The following is a 19,880-nucleotide window of genomic DNA, read 5'->3' on the forward strand; positions in this document are numbered from 1 at the left end:
ATTTTGTGTGGAAGGATGAAGAATATTTCAGCCCCTTCTCTCTGTGTACTCAAGCCTCCATTTCTTTGTATGTGTGCTTTTGGTCTCTTCAACTCCTCCATCTTGTATGTTTTTTCAATATACTCTAGTGATTTTATATTAGTCCTTTATCATGTTGTAGAATAAGTTCTTTTGTGTGGAAAAAGAAGAAACAATAAGACAAATATTTTAGCCCTACTTCTTTGTGTGCTCAAGTCTTCATTGTATGGGTGTGCTCTTAGTTTCTTCCCCTCTCTTTGATATTGTCTATTTGTATGTTTTATTCTCTCTATTATACTCATTATAACAATTATTCCTAGTAGAGAAAAACTACTCTATTAAACTAAGAGAGAATACTTGAGCATGGTGCACTTTGTCAAAAACTCTCATTATACTTTCCCACCCTGAGGCCACCCCTTCGTTTTTCATGTAGATCATTTTGTCTTGATTTACATCATCAAACAATAGAATGTGGTAGGACAGTTGGCTTGATGGATTTTAGCATGCAAGAATTCTACCATAAGTTATCATCCATGCATGGGTGACAATTGTGGCTACTCACCCAAGCCCCTTAACTAGTTGACTCATGTTTCCAAACCTAAATTTTAGTGGGATGCAAAGTCCATCTTGGATTTTTAAGACTCGAGCCTATAGTTTCTAAGTCTCCTATTTTCATTCCTCTTGATTAGATTAAGTAATTCCATGTGCTTCTAGATACATCAAGCAATGCTATCAATTGTGGCTTGATGTAGGAACATGCCAAATGCTTTTCATATTAGCTATTATGTTAGTCATAGTAATTGTTCATAATCATGACCTTATGTAGGAAAATTCCAAATACTTTTCATCTTATCTACTATGCTAGTCATAGTGATTGTCCATAATATAGTGGAACTAATCTACTACTATGAGAGAATGCTTGGGCATGGTGTACTCAATTAAAAACTTTTTATACTTATTTACTTGGACACCCCTTTGTTTTTCATGTAGATAATTTCGCCTTTTTATACACAAACAAACAATAGAAAGTAGTAGGGCAACTGGTTCGATGGATTTTGATGTTGCAAGGATTTTGTTTACACATAGTCCGTCACATGTGGTCATTAATTGGCTTTCCCATTAGGATCATGGGGAAGTTCCCAATGGATTGAATAACTTTTTGGATGCCCAAATCTTTGCAATCATTGCTACTCCAATTGTGATTCTATGTTGCCTCATGCTAACTCAAATTAGTGCTCCATTTCCTAATTCCTCATTAACATGGTATGAGAAATGATGATGGCCTTATCCACTAGAGAGATGCTTAATCATTTGAGAATGGGTTAGCAAAAGAGGGTGATCTCCACAACCAAAGGTTTGAATAAATTTTGGGACACTTCTATCATTGGCACTTTGACGAGAGTACTTTGAGGGTGCTACCAATGGAATAAGAGGTGATTACTTGTGAGAAGCCCATGACGGGTTCTCTGATGGTCATTTTTTGGTGACATTATAGTCCAAAAGATTCAATTTTGGTGGCACATGATGCATGGAAATATTCATGGATGGTTTTTGAGTGTGATCTCGCTTCTACCAGTGGTTAGGTTGACCACAAATTCTCAAGATAAAAATCCCTTATATCCCATTTTGTATTTGGAACTATTCCATAAGTGGGTTTTAGATTTTATTAGCCCCTTCAAACTCACTATAGATTATATCCAAAATAAGAATATTCTAACCACCACTAACTATTGTGCTAAGTGGAACTAACTTTATGGCATCTTGTCTCTTCAAATATATTATCATTTGGTATGGTTGTGTGGAGCTCATACATGATCACCAGTCTAACTTTCTTAATAAGGTCATTCACTATCTTACCACATTATTTATGATTATCTATTAAAAGTCTTCTCTATAATACCCTCAGGCTAATGGATTGGTATTGTGTGAAATCCTAATGGAGCTAGTGCAACATCATTAAAAATAATTAGGATGTTAAAATTTCATTAATATTGTGGAGCTACCATACTTCTTTTAAAGTTACCACTAGATTATCCCCCTTTTAAGTTGGTTTATGGGTTAGAAGTAGTTACTCCGCTAGATTATTCCCTTTTAAAGTTGGATTTTGGGTTATAAATAGTTTGCTTTTGGGTTAGAAGTAGTTACTCCACTTAAATTTTGGTTCGTAGAATGTGGTTAGCCACCCAACAAATCCCAGTTGTTCTAATTGGAAGATCTAGACAAATTTGATGAAGATAGGTGCTGAAGTTCTTTTTTGCTCTCTGAAGTCCAACTTTGGTTAAAGAAATAGGTGGACCGCTTTAGCAATAAGAAAATCTTTAAGTGTAGACAAGTTCTTTTGGGCTTCAACACATGCAAGGAAGCTAGCCAAAAAACTCAAGTTCTTTTTATCTAATTGATCTATAAGATAGCTTAGAGAACTTGTTGCTATTTAGTGTTAATGGGTTCCAACTTTAGACATTTTTCTAGTTTGGGATTGGAATGCCCATTTTTTTAAATATAAAAAATGCAGTGGAATTTGGAACCATAATTTTGGATATCTTAGCAAAGGACTACACGTCTCATTTGGATCTAGATAATGTCACAATAATGGCTTGGATTGAAGTGGGTTTAGATTGCGATGATTTTTCTATAACCAAAGAAAGACCAATGAGGTAGAACTCAAAGAGGATTTTCCATAGCTAGAAAAAGTGATGCAAGGAGGCATATTACACGGTGGATTCCGTGAGGTTTTACGGTGGATTCTGTAAACTTTGATTATCGGGGCTCATACACAAAGTGGATTCTTTGTGCGAGAAGTCGATGGGGACACTTATTCTTTTCGGGCGTTTCATTAATTTAGTGTGTACATGGGTGATTCCATAGCGGGTGATTCCGCAAAATACATATTAAATTAATAAAAGTTTATGAGTTTAGAGTGCGCACTCATGATAAATTAAGGTTAGGATTGATTTCTAACCAATTAATTTATTTATGTAGCCGAATACTGCTAGGTAATCACTTTTGTCAGTTTAATTGTATTATTTTACTAACGATTGTGAATGCTTCAGTTGATATGTAGAGATAGCAGCAGTGGCAGAGGAAAGCATTGGAGGATAGCGTGTATTCGAGTTATCATCTATTTTTTGATGGGCGCATACCTTAGGCATGGCGCCTATATTTTGTCGCGCCTATTTATTAAGGCGTTAGATATTTATTTATTATTTTTGTATGTGCATGGGCGCACGATTATGATATTTGTATTTGGACATTGTATTGGGTATGCTTGACTTCTTGGGCGCCCGCCCATTAGCTTTATTTCTATTTGGCACTAAAGCAAACTCAAAAGCCAAAAGCGTGCTATTTTGTAATTTGGGCTATTATTTGAGCTTGAAGATGATTAATACATAAAATACACACTTTGTGGAGCGCTCACATAAGGCATGGGGGGAGATTGCACCCAATTGATCTCTTGTTCATGTCGTGCATGCTTTCTACATTGAGTTTTGTGCAAAAAGTAGAGTTCTTTTGTTCTTGGGGACCTTCTAACGCTCACTACGTGCGCTTACGGCATCCGATCTGTGCACCAAAAAGATAAAAGAGGTACATTAGCACATCTCAAGTTCTAGGAATATATTTGGATATTGATCATATAACAACGTCACGATATAAAGTATTATTCTTATCCCTTTATATCCCTCTAACCATGCAAAGCATCACTCTAAGATAGGGCTCTATTTATAGGGATGAGTCCACATTCAACATGTATAACTCTCTAAGGAAAGTCATTCCTTTGAGTTAATGAGAAAAGCCCATACTTAGACCATATTGTCTAGAACAATATACAAAAATTTCCTCATTCTCTAAAAGGAGAGCTCCTTCATACTTACATTCTTGATAGAAAAAGTGGCGAGAGATCCACAGCTCGTAAGCAATTAATAGAAGCATATTCACAACAAACATTAAGAAATTAAATAAGACAAATAATATAAATAATACCAAAAGAGGGACTTTTAGAACATCTTGGTTTTCAAATTCTTGGCTTCTCTTCTATGAATCTTCTAACTTGATGAAGAATACCACCTTATGACCATAAGAAATAGATAGAGTATAAGAGCTTTTGCCTCTCCAAACTCAACAAAAACATCTCTAAACTCACAAACAAAATATCTTAGTCTCATTACTATAATAGTAGCCCCATAACTCACAAAAAATCACCACATAGACATGTAAAAATGCATCTCTTCTATTGTGCAAGAAGATAGGCTGCCCACATAGACGTGTAAAATTACCTCTCATCTATCCCACAAGAAGATAGTCCTCCCATACTCAAAAAAGAAATTAGATCAACTCCAATGTATCCCCCATGGAAAACCAAGTCCAAATAATCCACTTCTCTCCTTGGTCACAAGTCATAAAAGTTACCCACCACACTCACCTATATCTACAAAAATCAACACCCTACTCTTATATAGCATGACTGGGAATTAACAAAGCAAAGATGGAACAAAAGGCAGCAATAGAGATGGTGGTAGTGAAGCACTATAGATGGAGCTAAGGACAAAGAACTAGTATTATTGATGCTATTGCCTTCAAATAGTAGGCCATCAAACTTGAATCACCCTTTTCCACTCTAAAAGTCAAGTTGGATGCCCTTGTTGCTAATTCAGAATCCCAATTTTCTTCCTTTATGACAATTGCAAAGTCATAGGTATGAATGGATTTTTAGAGAAAACTAGCACTCCTTTAGGGTGCCAACCATGCCATTGAGTATCAGAGGAGCCTGTTATTGATTGAATTATATGCTCATGTTAGAACTACATCCGAAACTACCTTTGGTGGTTGCCACAACCTTGGTGTGAATCTTCTTCTCCCCAAATCCTTTCATCAATCAATATGGATAGCTTAACACCAAAATAGATTAACAAGACTTAGCATATGCCATTGAGGGATTGGCTCACTATTCTAAGACCCAAAAAGAGTGAATGAAGGTGCAATTCTAGCTTACTAAAGCTCAAAGGGAAAATGAGAAGCTCCACATGCAAGTAAAGTAGAATCATGCTTATCTATGGGAGTGAAAGTTGCATGTAATGGGAATGGAGTTGGCTCACTTGGATCTTATTGACCAAATGTGGGATTGGTTGTTGTAATACACCCAAGTAAAGGCCACCATGTTACGGGTCCAACAACTTGATTCTTTGTAGTCAAATTTGGCTTACCAAAAAATGATGGATCTAGAGCAACTTGATGACCTGTAGGTCTTGGTGCTTTCTTGGCATGATCCATACCCCAATGTTGATGCCCAATACCAATCTATCCTAGATGAAACTCCCTTTACTTCATCTCCACTTCCAACCACGTGTAGTGGATGAGGTATGCCATGATTAACAAGACATGCATATGCAAGGAAACTTACAAAGTACAAAGTGGCAACAATGGAGAGTGACAAAGATGCCAACATGTAGTGGCTAACCTATATAAGTTTCTTAGATTCCAACTAGGTGATGGTGGTTCTTAGCATCCTATGTTCAAGTTGTTGGAATAACATTGTGAAGTGCAGGTGCAGCAAAATGTTGAACCAAGTGAACTAGTTATGGTGTCACAAAATGATTTGTTAAAGTACCACATCAAATTTGAAGCTAAGGTCAAGCTATTGTAGAAAAATATTCCAAAGTTGATGCAAGACAATTTACTTGCTATTATATAGAAGACCCTATTCACTCTTCCTTCTTCCAACTTGACATCTACCACCCTAGCAACCGAGTTTAACTGGACTCTTGAGGGCACATTGAGGAGACAAAGTTGAATGAAGGAACTAGGTCTTATTAGGGAAAAATATATACTTTTAAGTTGCCACAAGGCACCTTGACTAAACCCATGCTTTATGATATGCAATGCTTTGTTTTCTATGGACCTATAGTTAAGCTAGATCTAGTAAGGGATGACCTTGATGGCATGTTAGATGAGGTTTTGTTGGCACATTGTTTGAGCATGAAAATATGAGCAATAAATGAACCAATGTTTCATATTAATTGGCCCTATAATTAAGGTGGATCTAGCAAGAGATGGCCTTGATGGCATGTTACATGGAGTTTTGTTGGGCACATCCTTTGAGCATGATTTCAAATTGTTTGTGATGCTTAGGATTAGCTTTAGTAGTGCTACAAGACATGACACAATTATTAACATGGTCACATTGGGGATTATCTTTTATAGTATTGTTTAGCCTCTACTTTGAGTTTGGATAAATGCATTTGTAGAGATGAATCACTATAACTATTAGCCCTTTTTAGCCCTTCCAACCCAACAAGCTTATCTAACCTTGGGTCACGGTTGTCCTATCGTGCTTGATCCTCTAAATCATCAATACTTCTAGCTAGGAATCTAGTCACTTTTGTCTCCCTTTTCAAGCTTTGAGTCCTCCACTCTACCCCCCTCCATATGTGACTCTTCCTACTATGGTAGCTCCTCCTAATGATGAACCAACACCACATGACTCTAGTGACATGGATGTGATGACTAAAGACTTTTGATTTAAGTTTAGTATGAAGGCCATGTGTTGAGCATTAGATAGACTAAAGTGGAATAATCACTAAAAGATAATGTATTAATGGAATGTTAATTGCAAGAAGGAGATAAGAAAGAGGCCTATAAAATTTTGGACAAAGATTAAAAAAATTTAATAGTTTATGCTATTTTTTAATGAGAGTCGGGCTTCCTCCCATGAAAGTTGTATCTAATTAGCTATCATCTCAATCATAGCTTGTGCTAGGTCTATTTTTCCATGAAGACTAAGGTTTGATTGCATGTAAAAAGAGCCAAGACTAGTCAGAAGGACCATAAAAGGGGCAGGATGCCTAGGGGGGATGGGAAAACCCTAACCCTAATTTTCATGTATTTAAATGAAAAGAAATAATAGAACACACTATGGATGTGTGTGCAAATTTTGTGTACTTTCCTTCTTGATTTTTATTGAGAGAGAGAGAGAGAGAGAGAGAGAGAGAGAGAGAGAGAGAGAGAGAGAGAGAGAGAGAGAGAGAGAGAGAGAGGAGGGGGTGAGGGACAATGTGGATGAACCCTCCTTCTGCTTGAGCACTCTCTCATGCCTATGCTCATGCTTCTTCCTTGCATGCTATGTTCGTAGAGAGTTGGGAACTAAGGAGAGACTTTGTGGATTGTGGAGCTTCACAAGAGCATCCTTTATGCTTGAGGGAAGGCCAAGCAAGCTTATTACAAAGTAGATATTGGCATTCATGATGCATGCAAGAGGTTAGGTGAGAGATAACTATTGTGCTTGTGTTGAATCTCTTAAATAAATAAGAGAGATGAAAAAAATTGGGAAAATTTTTCAGACTTAGAAAGATTTTTTTTCTTGATCCAAACTTTTCAATAGAGGTTGGGACAGTAAAGCCTACAAATGTACGTGCAACCATACAATATGTTGAACGCTATATTTAAAAATATAAAAGGGAATTGAATACTTTTTAGCCCAAAATAAGAGTCACTTATTATTCAAATCAGTCAATGAGAATTAGACAACAATTCTCAACCAACAAAGAGAGGGTTATAGAAAAGAGAATAGGACTCCAAATACTTTTAACAAGATTGCCACCTACTATATAGCATATGCTTCTAAAGGAGGAAAAAAATGTAGATATATATTAAAACAAAAGGGGATTTCAAGAGAGCTAAAAGTGGAACTAAATAGTCATCTAATATCATCAGCCAACAAGCCCTTTCAAATGATAAACTAAAATGATTATGTTTCAAGGGTGGTAAGAAATGGTCACTCGATCACACACAAAAAAGTAAAGAAAATATTGCCAAGTTGAAAATGGCGATCATAGAGGACTCAAATAATGAGGATTTTCATGAAGAAACTCCATTATAGGTAGAGGTAGTGTCTACTAGTGATAACATGCTTACCCATGATGATTAGTGCACACATGAGGATTTAGAATTGGTCAATAGTTTTCCATTTGATCCAAGTGGATTACAGTTGGATGGTTCTTCACATTTTACTTGTTTACCTTTGCTATGTTCCATATCCCAAGATGCTTAAATGGGTTGTAAAGGAGAGAATACGCTTTGGCTCAAGGGCCCTCTCAATTATAAGGTTACTCATATTCTCATAGATATGGGTAGCACACATAGCTTTGTCAATGTTAAATCATTGTATGACCTCAAGTTATTACCTCAAGAAATGGACACTCCACTAAAGGTACAAGTTGCAAATGAAGCTAAAGAGTTAAGAAAGAAGATATGCCCACAAACTCCTATCAAGTTATCTAAGTCTTGTACCAGTATAACTGAATTAATTGTCTTAGATATGAGACCCATTGACATTATAAGCTGTGATTGGCTCAAATATCTTGGGAATTTTTCTTTCAATCTCACTTGTATGTTTATGGAGTTTACTTGTAATGAGCAATAAGTAACACTTAATGGCATAGAGAGTGAGTGAAAATAATCAACAAAAAGAATATGAGAAGGAATCAATGCAATGTCTTGTATTTTCACACGAGTGCTCTTAGCATCAAGCTCCACCATCTTCTTGCCCTTCATCGCTGTAGAGATCAATGAAAATGATGCATTATACAAGAAGATCTGATTTTAGTATTTCTTTCTCAACTCTCCTCTCTCCTCTTGTGGTTTGTTCTCATGGATGAATGTAAAAGAGAGGGGGATGAACTGAGATGGTCATTTTTGGTCAAACCATGAAGCGAGAGTCAAAAAAGACATGAATTGGAGTTGGACAAATCATGAAGGATCGTGCAAGGCGGGCCTCCAATGTTGAAAAACACGTGCCATAATGAGTGGTTTTACGAGAAAAAGGTAGATCTTATCATTTTATGATCAATTCTTGTTCAAAATGGTTAGTAACACTTGGATTTGATTGCCAATTCTTTGTTTGATATGTCATGTTAAAAGAATCATGGAAAAATCATTCGTATAATAATTCTATGGAAAAATGTAGAACTTAAGACTAGGCGGTTTAAGGATAAATATGCAGTTTTTGGGTTTTTGGTGTGCATATATTGTTCCTATGGAATGAAACTTGTTAAGAAAATCATTTTTTATATGAGTAATAAGTATCTATTTTTAATTTTCTATAAATAAATTAAAAAATTTAAGATTTATATGTGTGATCGTATGATGGAGCTGAAGCATGAGGTTTTCAGTTCAACCCATCTCTTTATTAGAGTGAGTTTTTATTAGTTTCAATAAAGAAAAATACATAAAAAATCATGCCTTACACCTATCAATGCATGGAAAACTTTAAATGGTAGAGAGTAGGGGCTTGTTGAGTGGTTGAAGTATGTTAAATTTTGTAATTTCATGGTGCATATCATATAGATTTTGCGATTTTTAAAAATTAAAAGGGACTAGTGGCATGAGGAAGCTCGATGCTAGCCCTAGGCAATGAAGCACTATCGTAGAAAAGAAAATCATGAAAAGAATTGTTTCTACACTTTCACATTGCTGATTTTCAATAAACATTTGTTTGAGCACAATGATCATATTTACATTTGCATTGATGCACCACATGGTATCGTATCCTAGATGCATAGCACTTGTTTGTATGAGTGATGATGTGATGCTGAGAGTGTGAGGTATCCCAAGGCATAGGGCTAGATATTCGGTTCCTTAGGAGTTATTTGGTGAGGTTTATCTATCATCTTCTAGATCGTTTAATTGAAAGAGTCAACTTCTTTTCGAATGTGTTTTATATTCATGGTGCATCTTGGGCCAAATCCCTGAGGTGTAGGAGAGCCGCAGTGGAGCCACGGTGATCAACCAAGGGGTGCTTCCTATGTGTGTGCTATGTGGTATATAACACCAAGATGTTCAAGGACTCCCTTTGAGGAGTGGGAAAAGAATTATTTGTTGGATTAAAAATTTGGAAAAACACAAAGTTCTTAGATGCTCCTAGCCATGAGGCCGTGTGGGGTGGTTTTAGGTGAGTGGTAGAGGCCTGGCTAGTGCCTTAGAGCTAGTGTTGGGCCCATTTAATGTCCCGACATCTAGTACCTAAGGTGAACATGAGACCAACTCTACTTCCTTTTGCGACCAACCTATACTTATTATTAAAGACTTCCACAGAACAACCTTTGGTATTAATTTGAGCATGCAGCCCTTGCTCTACCATTTGACCAATATACACTAAAATATTTATGATTAATGGCACATGTAATACATCTGACAGATTCCTTGTTTGACCATTGTGTAAGGACAATGAAACTTTTTCAATGTGTGAAATTAAGTGACATGAATCATTACCCATCTACATATAACATGGATTTTGTAAATAATATATCTCTCCAAACCATTCAACATGACTGGTCATACGTTAGATAAGCCTTAATCAACATACCATACATCATCATATGTGCTCTTTTTTGTAACAATATTCATAATATATTTTATAATAAATAAACACTCATTTTTATCTTCATTTTGTTGTAAAGATGATGCATAGTTTTCTTGCTATAATTTATCACTATGAATATCATCCTTCTTAGCATAACAATGGATTGCAATATGACCTATTTTACCACAATAATGACTAAAAATATCAAAATTACTAGAATCTCTATTCTACTATCTACCTCTTCCTCTAAGCTCCCCCTATCTCTAAAATTTTCATAATCTCTTGAAACTTTGATTTCACCGAATTGCTAATTTAACATGTTTTGCTGGTTATCACCAACACATCCATACCATGGCCTCTTTAGGAAGATTTGCCATGTCCTCTTGCTAAGCTTGAGTAAAATACTTGGTCTTTTTCACCCTTCTTTTAGATGATTCACCTTTCAATTTGATCTCTTCAATGATCATGAGAGAGACCAACTCATCGAATTTTAGAAATGGCTTCTATACATATATAAAAGTAACAAATGATTTTTAGGCCTCATTATTGAGGCTACCCAAAGTAGATGAAACCAAATCATCATCATCATACATTGCATTAATAGCTACTAACATATCTAAAATGCTTCTCACTTTCAAAACATACTCATTTACAGACATCTTGCCTTTCTTCAAAGTATTCAACTCTTGCTTGAGTTGAATCTTTCATGCCATTGTATTTACTTAAATAAAATTTTAAAAATTTACCAAGTTACATGTGAAGTTTTTACATTTCTGATGTGTCTTAGTATAGTATTGTAGTACTCCTACTAATGTGTCTTACTAAGTCCAACTCCGACGTGTCCTACTAAGTCTAGCAAGGCTGGCAGTTGTAACAGAACTAGTCTTGGCATGTTCTTGGGATATTGTATGAAGGTTATACAAGAGAAACAGAGCTTCTATCGTGGGGCAGGTGGAACAGAGAATAGAGCATTCCACATTGGTGGAGACGACAATACGACTTCTTGTTGTCTAAGCACACACAGGTCTGATTCTTCAACCATCTCTGAGCCTAGCGTTGTCGAAGGGTTTTCGAAAGCAAAGTCGCGACCACAGAGGACCTTGACTAATTTTAGGATAGAAGATCAATCATTCAAATAAGCAAGATGAGAGGATTTGTGAGCAGCAAAAGCACTAATTCTGTGCCAGAAAAATCTGCAGAATCCACTATTCAATCAGCTATAGATATAGCCATAATTGTTGTTGACAGCATTACCAAATATGTGAAGAGGACGGGCATTCCCATCATATGCATTCCACATTATTATTCAATGCATTATCTTTGTTGGTGCCTATGAGGGAAGAAAAGATCCCAATCTCTGCATTCAAACAGCTAGTTCTTTAACTTGACTCTACTTAACTAGCCAATCTGAGACTGCCCTTACAATAGGCACAGAAACTGTGTCTAGCTTAATAGCAACTTGAGTGTGCAGAACCAGAAGCTTATCGCATCCAGTCAAAGTCCAGAAAAGCCTCAACATTCCATGCTATCCATAATCAGTAACTGCTAGTAATCAAATGGCAAACCTTGGTGAAAACCATGGTGTTTATCTACAATACATAGCCTTATCAACCTCTGCAGGTATGGATAAAAGCCAGATGCCCCTCATCTGCTTTGCTTGCAGCAAATACCATATCTCCACATCACAATGACAAAAACACTTATGTCCGATGCGTATGAGTTCGTAACATCTACTTAGCATGGTAAGAAAGCCAAAACTTGAGTGGGGTGCAAAAGCACAACCCTCTATGCTTCCAGTTTGCACCTATGTGTACATTGTTCCACAACAGGTACAGAAACACACTCCCACATTGTCTCTCTCCTTGCCAGGGCACATATTTATTAACCAACATTTTCTTCATCCCATTGTAAATCAATAAGTCATACTCTGACCAATAGCGATGCATCGTCAGAACTGGCCACACAACAAATAGTGTTGCATCCACTGATGAATCATCGGATCCATGATACATCAACCACGATCATGAGTCCATTGACCACCATGAGGGATGCAGTTGATCAGGACACACCGACCATCATCACGAGTCCATCAAACACGGTTGCAGACACAATTGATTGCGATTACGAGGCGTCAAAACTAGATCTTGGATCAACACATCTTTCTCAGGCAAAGTGGACTGAGAGACCTCCTTATGCTCTGCCAGGTTCTTCTTCCCCATTCAAGCTTCCTTCCACCACTGGATACCAAGCAGGTCCCAAAAAGCCTTTTTCTTCCATTCATACTCCTTCAGAGACAACCAATCAGCAAGCAAGAAAGATCCTGAGCTCTCCTCTATCACCTCTGCTAATTCGCAAGCTTCTATCCAGATAGGTGACCTGAAGGATTCTGCTGCACAAACTTGTAGGAGGCCTTAAGATTTCAGGCAATTGTGGCAGCTGGACGGGTGGAGCTTGGGATAATCCGCTTCAAATAAACCTAGCCGAAGTCTTCTGGAAGGTTATTTTGATTTGGGAGTTTCCTACATATTAATCTTCCGCTTCTGAGCCTCAACAATTTGCAATTTCTCCATGTTGAACTCCTGCATCAGAGAGTGCAAATCTTCCCCCCTTTTCTTTGTCTGCTTGCCTTTTCTCTCCACGTGCCCAGGAACTTGGAAGACACACATGCTTTCTATCTGCTTTTTCTTCTGCTAGGCGGCCTACAACAACTCCCTTTTTTACCAGAAAAGCGGCCCCCTTTTTTCATCAGAAAAGTGGCCTTCTCCCCTACAGAAAACCAACGTAGCTCCCTATAGTTACCATCATTGGCTAAATACAGCTTGGGCCTTATCAGAAGAATGCGCCTGTTATAGAAAAGCACAGTGCAGTTGTAGCGCACTCCATCATATACAACATGCATGCCAATGGTGCATAAAGTGCCATTAGTGAGATCCGACAACAGAATGTCCCTTAGGCACTCCCATAGCATCGAGGTCCACAGTTGTAGCTACAACCTTGACATCTCCTAAAGAGAACTGGGATCCCTGAGCAACAATGTCCCCATTGATTGCAATACATGCACATCCATCATAGTAGAGCCAACCACCATCATAGCCTTGTTGATTTGAATATGCATACACACCACCCACTCTGCCTGTGGCAGCTCTTATTAATTCAAGGCGCTTGTCTAACTTTCTGAGTTGATGATGGCTTCCTTACAAAACTTGTAACATGTACAGAGCTGCAAATAGGACTTGCTGCTTTGTTTGTGGTCTCCTGTCACCCACAGAAAGCTGTTGGGATGGCCTTCGTCAGCGAAGCAGTTCCTGCATAGAAAGCTTCACCCACATCATTCTTAGCCCACAACACACTTGTGTTCCTCCACACTCGATATCTTAGAGCCAACTCTATTCAGAGAACCACTATTCAACTAATCCCCTGTTCTGATGTTTAAGGTTATGTTTCCTGCACTTATACAGTTGATGTGATCAGTTATTGCAAATTTTCCCAGGGAAGAATTTTGAAATTGCTTCAAGTCAACTTGCAGCATAAGGCAGATTTGAGCAAATACAGATCCAGTCATAAATGCATCATACCCAGCCTCATGAACTAATCTAAAATCAACTTCTTGATATCTCTTGAATCCAAGCATGATGTCAACCTGCACTATTTGAGAGAGCTCATTGACCTTTTTACCATATCTTACATATCCAATGTTGTGATCTAGTTTTTGGCACAAGTCAGAGTACAGTGCACTCAATGACGTGTTTTCAGGCCCAATAAGGCCGGAGACTGCCCTCAGACTTTGCAAGGAACTTCGTGTCTATGATGGATGGAAAATGGGAATGAAGAAAAGCTGAAAAACTTGCAAATGAAGTTGGCAGTGGTGAAATGAATTTGCTGTGTATGTGAGAATTCCTATACTTCCCACGCAGAACAAAATCCAAACACAACTACTAAGTATGTACAAAGTAACAAATGTCACACACACAACTTTTTGGTGGATTCCACACCTCGGATGCGCAGCAGTACGACAGCGTAGCCTTCACAATGAGTCACCCTATGTCCCCCAGCCACCAACCAAGTTCTCCTCAATACGAGGATGGTGCCATGCATCCTGAATTCGCTTCACAACCCTATGTTCCATGCTCTTTCCACACTCTTAGCATAGGTCAATCACACAAACCAATCGCTCATCAGTTATCTCTCTACACAGTCGACCAAGAATCATCAACCAGACCCCAAGATACGACCCAAACCATTCTTAGGGTTGCCTACTGAGGATGTTCTCACCTAGCTAGACCATTTTGACAATGTAGCCAGTTATCATCGATGGCATGATAACCGTCGTGCCTTAGAGGCCCGCACACTATTCGAAGGTGTTGCTGCTACCTGGTTTATACATCAATCAGAGAACATCAAAGCTGATTGGAACTTGCTAAAGTCTCTATTAATCCAAAACTTTGCTCATCAAGATGTCATTCAAACTACTCTTCAACAACTGAATGCTTTGTGCCAATAGCAGTATGAGCTAGTCACCCAATTCAGTGTCAAGATTAACCAACTTCTTTTGTGGGCAGACCCTACCATGTCAGAAGAAATGAAGTTATTTTTTCTCTGGCCATGTCTACGCCACAACATCTCCCATCATGTACGGGACCAAGGCCCTACCAGCTTTCATGCAGCGATTCAAGTTGCTCAGCATATTGAAGGTGCAATGCTGAATGACCAGGTACAGCCCTTGCCAACTCCTTCCTCCAGCAATACCTCAGTTACACCCAATTTACCCACATCTATGGACATAGATATGCAAAATTTCCAATTTTCTAATCGCAGGTCTCTCCCAGATAGGGCTACACAGGGTTGTCCTAAACGTTTTTACTATAACATCTATGGTCACGTTCGAAGGCATTGTTGTCGGCTACAATCTCATCAACGACAACCTTGACAACATGGCTACCTGCATAACTCCACAACAGTTGCAAAATGTCCAAATACAAGTTGACAGCGCCACTACTCTTGCAGCTCTGCCGGAAAACTTTTGAGCAGGTAGTTGATGGAAGGCACGCACCCGCACATTCAAGCATCTACTTCTTCGGGATGCATGGTGTGCTCAACTCTCCTTCAGATATAAGGCACATCCCATGAGGCATTGCTTGACTCAAGTAGCACAATTTCCTCCATAAGTGAATCCCTAGTCACACAATTAGGTCTTCCTACTCAAGTCACTCATGACCCCATTTTAGTTCTCTTTGGTGATAACAATCAGCTTTATCATTCCAATGTGGTGGCACACTGCACTTTCTATTTAGCACACACCACTTTTACACATGCATTTTATGTTCTCCCTAGACAATTGTTCCCAATAACTATTGGCTATGACTAGTTCATTCAAACATTAGCTAAACTCCACTTTGACACTCACCATCTCATTCTCCCAAATACACTTCCTATTCCACTGTTGTATTCCCACTCGGGTCCTAACTTTGTCCATGTTCAACACACAATTCTCCCAACCGAAAGCCGCACACAAGATATCCGTCACTTGCTCTAGCAATTTCCTTCTGTATATCACCAAAAGACCAGCACATCAACCATTAATTTACCTATCTGTCATTCTATTTGCATGGGAGATGCTACCCTAGTTAAAATGGCATCACGACGTCGCTCACCAACAACCGCTAATGAGTAGATCAATCACATTGTTCAGGAGATGTTGCAGAAAGGTGTCATTGTCCCTTCAAAAAGCAATTGGGCCTCTGAACCTCACCTGGTTCAGAAAGATGATGGTACTTATTGCTTTTGTACTGATTTTCGCCCTTTAAAATAAGGTGACAGTTCTTGACCTCTATCCTCTTCGGTGGCCATTCTCAATATTTTACTTCCCTCGATCTTGCCTTTGGATACTGGCAAATACCACTAAACCCAACTGATGCTCACAAAACAACTTTTTGGACCCCACTAGGCTTGGATGAATTTACACGCATGCCATTTGGCCTTTCAGATGCCGGAAGTACTTTCTAGCGCACTGCTAACCATGTTTTTCATGACCTTATCTTACAAGGTGTTGTTGTAGTCTATCTAGAAGATATTCTCATACACACACCTACTTGGGAACACCATCTACGCGTTCTTCATGAAGTCCTCAAGCGGATCAAGCACTATAACCTACAACTATAGCTGAAAAAGTGCAAAAGTGGGGAGCCACCAAGCTGAAGTTTCTTGGTTTCATCATCTCTGCTGATGGTATCCAAATGGATCCAACCAAGGTATTAGCTATCCAAAATTACCCACCCCCTTCTAATTCAAGAATCTGCAAAGTTTTCTTGGGATGGCTAACTTCTCCCTTCTGTTTGTGCCAAATCTAGCATCCATCACATACCCTCTCCGCTATCTCCTCAAGAAAGGAAGCAAGTACAACTGGACGGCAGCTTGTCAACAAAGTTTTGATAAGCTTAAGCATATTATTTTACAAATCGCCATCCTTGCACATCTTGATTTCCAAAAACCCTTCCTCCTACAAATAGACGCTTCGAACCATGGTTTAGGGGCTGTGCTTTTGCAGTAAGATGAGCATACTCGGTGGCGACCAATCTCATTCATAAGTCGTTCACTTACTCCAACCAAAACCAACTACTCCACGACAGAGAAAGAGCTGCTAGCGATTGTATGAGCTTTTGCTAAGTTTCATCCATATCTCCATGGATCGAAAGTTGTGGTCGAAACTAATGACCAACCTCTGGTACCACTCATACACAAAAATCATCGGCATGGTCGTCTTTTAAGGTGGTTTTTGGCTCTTCAGGAATATACCTTTCAACTAGAGTACCGCAAAGGATCTACTAACTATGTCGTATCTCGTGCTGAGCTACAAGCCACTCAGTTTTCACTCGCCCCTGTGGAGCTACCAGTCAACTTACCTTAGATGGCAGCTCTTCAACGACAAGACCTAGATATCAAGGAAATCACTCACTATTTTTAGTCCAAGATTCTTACACCATCTCATAGACAATTTGTAATCATAGATCATGTCTTATACTATTCTTGCCCTGGGCAAGAGCTCCGTGTCTATGTACATGCTGCCTTGTGTCCTCAATACTTGGCCTATTATCACAGTCATCCAATGTCGGGACATTTGGGGTTCCATAAGGTTCTAGCCAAGCTTAGGCAACACTATTATTGGCCCAAAATGCGTCAAATCGTTTCACATTTCATACAGCATTGCCTCGTTTGTCAAGCCATCAAATCACCTTCTAACAAACCAGGTCATTTATCCCCCATACTGGCACATGAACCCTTTGAATTAGTCTGTTGGGATTTCATGGGACCTTTCCCCACTTCTTCACAAGGTAATCGCTATATATTGGTGATCATTGAATACTTGACACGATGGTGTGAAGCTATAGCTCTTCCCGACGTGTGTGCACAAACAGTTGCTTATACTCTCCTACACAAGCCTATTTTCAGCCATGGTTGTCCTCTCCAGCTATTATCAGATCAGGGCCCACATTTCAAAGCTGAAGTCTTACAAGTCCTTACACAAGCACTGGGCATTCAGCAGCTTTTCACGTCACCTTATCATCCACAAACTAATGGACTCACTGAGAGGATGAATCGCACCCTTAAGCAGATGATTGCAGCATTTGTAGACCCTCTCCATCAAGATTAGGATCATGTTCTCCCATATGCCATTCATGCGTACATCATATGTGTCTGATCCTCAACACGAGTCAGCCTTTTCAAAACATTGTATGGGTGTGATCCTCGCTTACCACCTGATCTGCAGTATGTCAAAATCCAGCCGGTGAAAGCGGATGCAGTAGACTGGTTACATCACCTACAAAGAGTGCAACCCTTACTTCGCAGTGCATTGCTTCAGATCCTTCAGCAAGCAAAACAACGATAGAAAAAGACTTACGATAATGGCCGCATTGCAGTCATATACAAAGAAGGAGATCATGTCCTTCTATGCTACCCCCTACGTTGCAAAGGGCTCAGCGAATCCCTACTACATCGTTGGCTGGGACCCTATGTAGTCCTCCAACAGCTCCGCTGCAACACTTATCGTCTACAACACCTCTCTAACAAATCCATCACCACTGCCCACGTGATCCATATGAAGCCTTTCCATTCAGAACAGACCCCTTTTAGACCTTAGGGGGGAGGTGTAGTGCTCCTACTAATGTGTCTTACTAAGTCCAGCCCCGATGTGTCCTACTAAGTCCAGCAAGGCTGGCAGTTGTAACAGAACTAGTCTTGGCATGTTCTTGGGATGTATGCAGGTTATATAAGAGAAACAGAGCCGCTGTCATGGGGCAGGTGGAATAGAGAATAGAGCATTCCACAGTATTATCAAAGATTGCAGATAGCCAATATATCTTCTTTTATCTTTTGCATTCCATTCTTTCCACACCATTAAATCTTCTGCAGCTGCAAGATTACTTAGCTCTGGCTCCTTTTTTTCACTTAAAATAAAATCGTAGAGGCCTTTTTCAGTAAGGAAGTTTGTCACATTGTCGTGCCACTATGTGGGCACAGTGTGAAAAACTTTGGAGTACATCATCATTCGACTTTCTTATTGATGTAGAGAGTCAATGTGATTTGATTCATTAGTACTAGTGTCTGTGGCATAGATGGTCCAAAAATACTAGATTTTTGGATAATTTTAGCCTATTTTTGAAGTTATTTATTGTAAAAATCCTAAAAAGTTAGGAAAGCTTCTAGATTAGGATGGCATGCAAAAAGCAAGTTGCTTTTTCAGCCACAGTTATATGATTTTTCATTAAAAAAAAGAAAGATTGACGAAACCGTGCATGTCACGATCACAGTTGATAGGCTCAAAAATTGTACTTTGAATTGGAAGAAGAAGGAGTGAACCGGGAGATTGTGGACTAGGTGTCTTGGGGGTTTTATCCCCTTTCGAAGCCAATGGAGCCATTAGATTTGGGTTCCAAGAAGCAGAGAAGGAGCTGCTATTTTGATACACGTTTTTGTTTTACTAAGGAGCTCCAAGAGATCTAATGCCTAGAGATTGCTTTTGAGTAGTGCCAGATAAAGGATTTCAGGTTCTATCAATACATATTGCTTCAATTTATTGTGCATTGTCTTTATTGTGTTTACCTCTTGTCTATTCTTTTTCTTCTCTTCCATCTTCTATCTCTGATCCTCAATGGATTGACCTTTCAACAAAAACCCCTCTGACATTGGTGAACTTGACATGAAAGGTCGTTAGAAGGAAAGACACGATGGGGGAACCTTTGAACACAATTTCCAGTGATGTTTTGCAACAACTAGTGGAAAATATGAATATTCTTATGCAGGTACAACAATAGGTGATGCAAGCTTCTGCTCAAACAGAAACTATTGTGATGAATGCTCTGCAAGCAGTTGAGCATGAGATGAAGTTGTTCAATGGTAGTAATATATCTGCATATGTACATGCCTATGCTAAAAAAATGGAATTCTTTGGAGTGGCTCAACTTGTATGGAGCTGGTATTTTGTTTGGATCACTGTGCATGAGCTGAAAGTGCG

At 38.8% G+C, this 19,880-nt stretch overlaps 1 long non-coding RNA gene and 2 pseudogenes across 2 annotated transcripts in view; 2 read left to right on the forward strand and 1 right to left on the reverse strand.

Annotated features, from left to right (window-relative positions):
* The window catches only part of LOC148025932 (protein RALF-like 19 pseudogene), a 281,102-nt pseudogene that overhangs the window by 11,931 nt on the left and 249,291 nt on the right, over positions 1 to 19,880 (forward strand). The gene's annotated exons all lie outside the window — the stretch shown is intronic.
* On the reverse strand, positions 11,418 to 18,439 carry LOC148025933 (uncharacterized). Its single transcript, XR_015693024.1, has 3 exons — positions 18,267 to 18,439; positions 17,969 to 18,185; positions 11,418 to 13,674 (listed from the first exon to the last, which is right to left on the reverse strand). It is a non-coding gene; the product is annotated as an uncharacterized LOC148025933 (long non-coding RNA).
* On the forward strand, positions 14,399 to 15,393 carry LOC148025934 (uncharacterized; annotated as a pseudogene).

The sequence above is a fragment of the Lygodium microphyllum genome, chromosome 14 (genome assembly GCF_053477565.2).
Source record: "Lygodium microphyllum isolate KBCC chromosome 14, Lygodium_microphyllum_v1.1.10, whole genome shotgun sequence".
NCBI classification, from domain to species: Eukaryota; Viridiplantae; Streptophyta; class Polypodiopsida; order Schizaeales; family Lygodiaceae; genus Lygodium; species Lygodium microphyllum.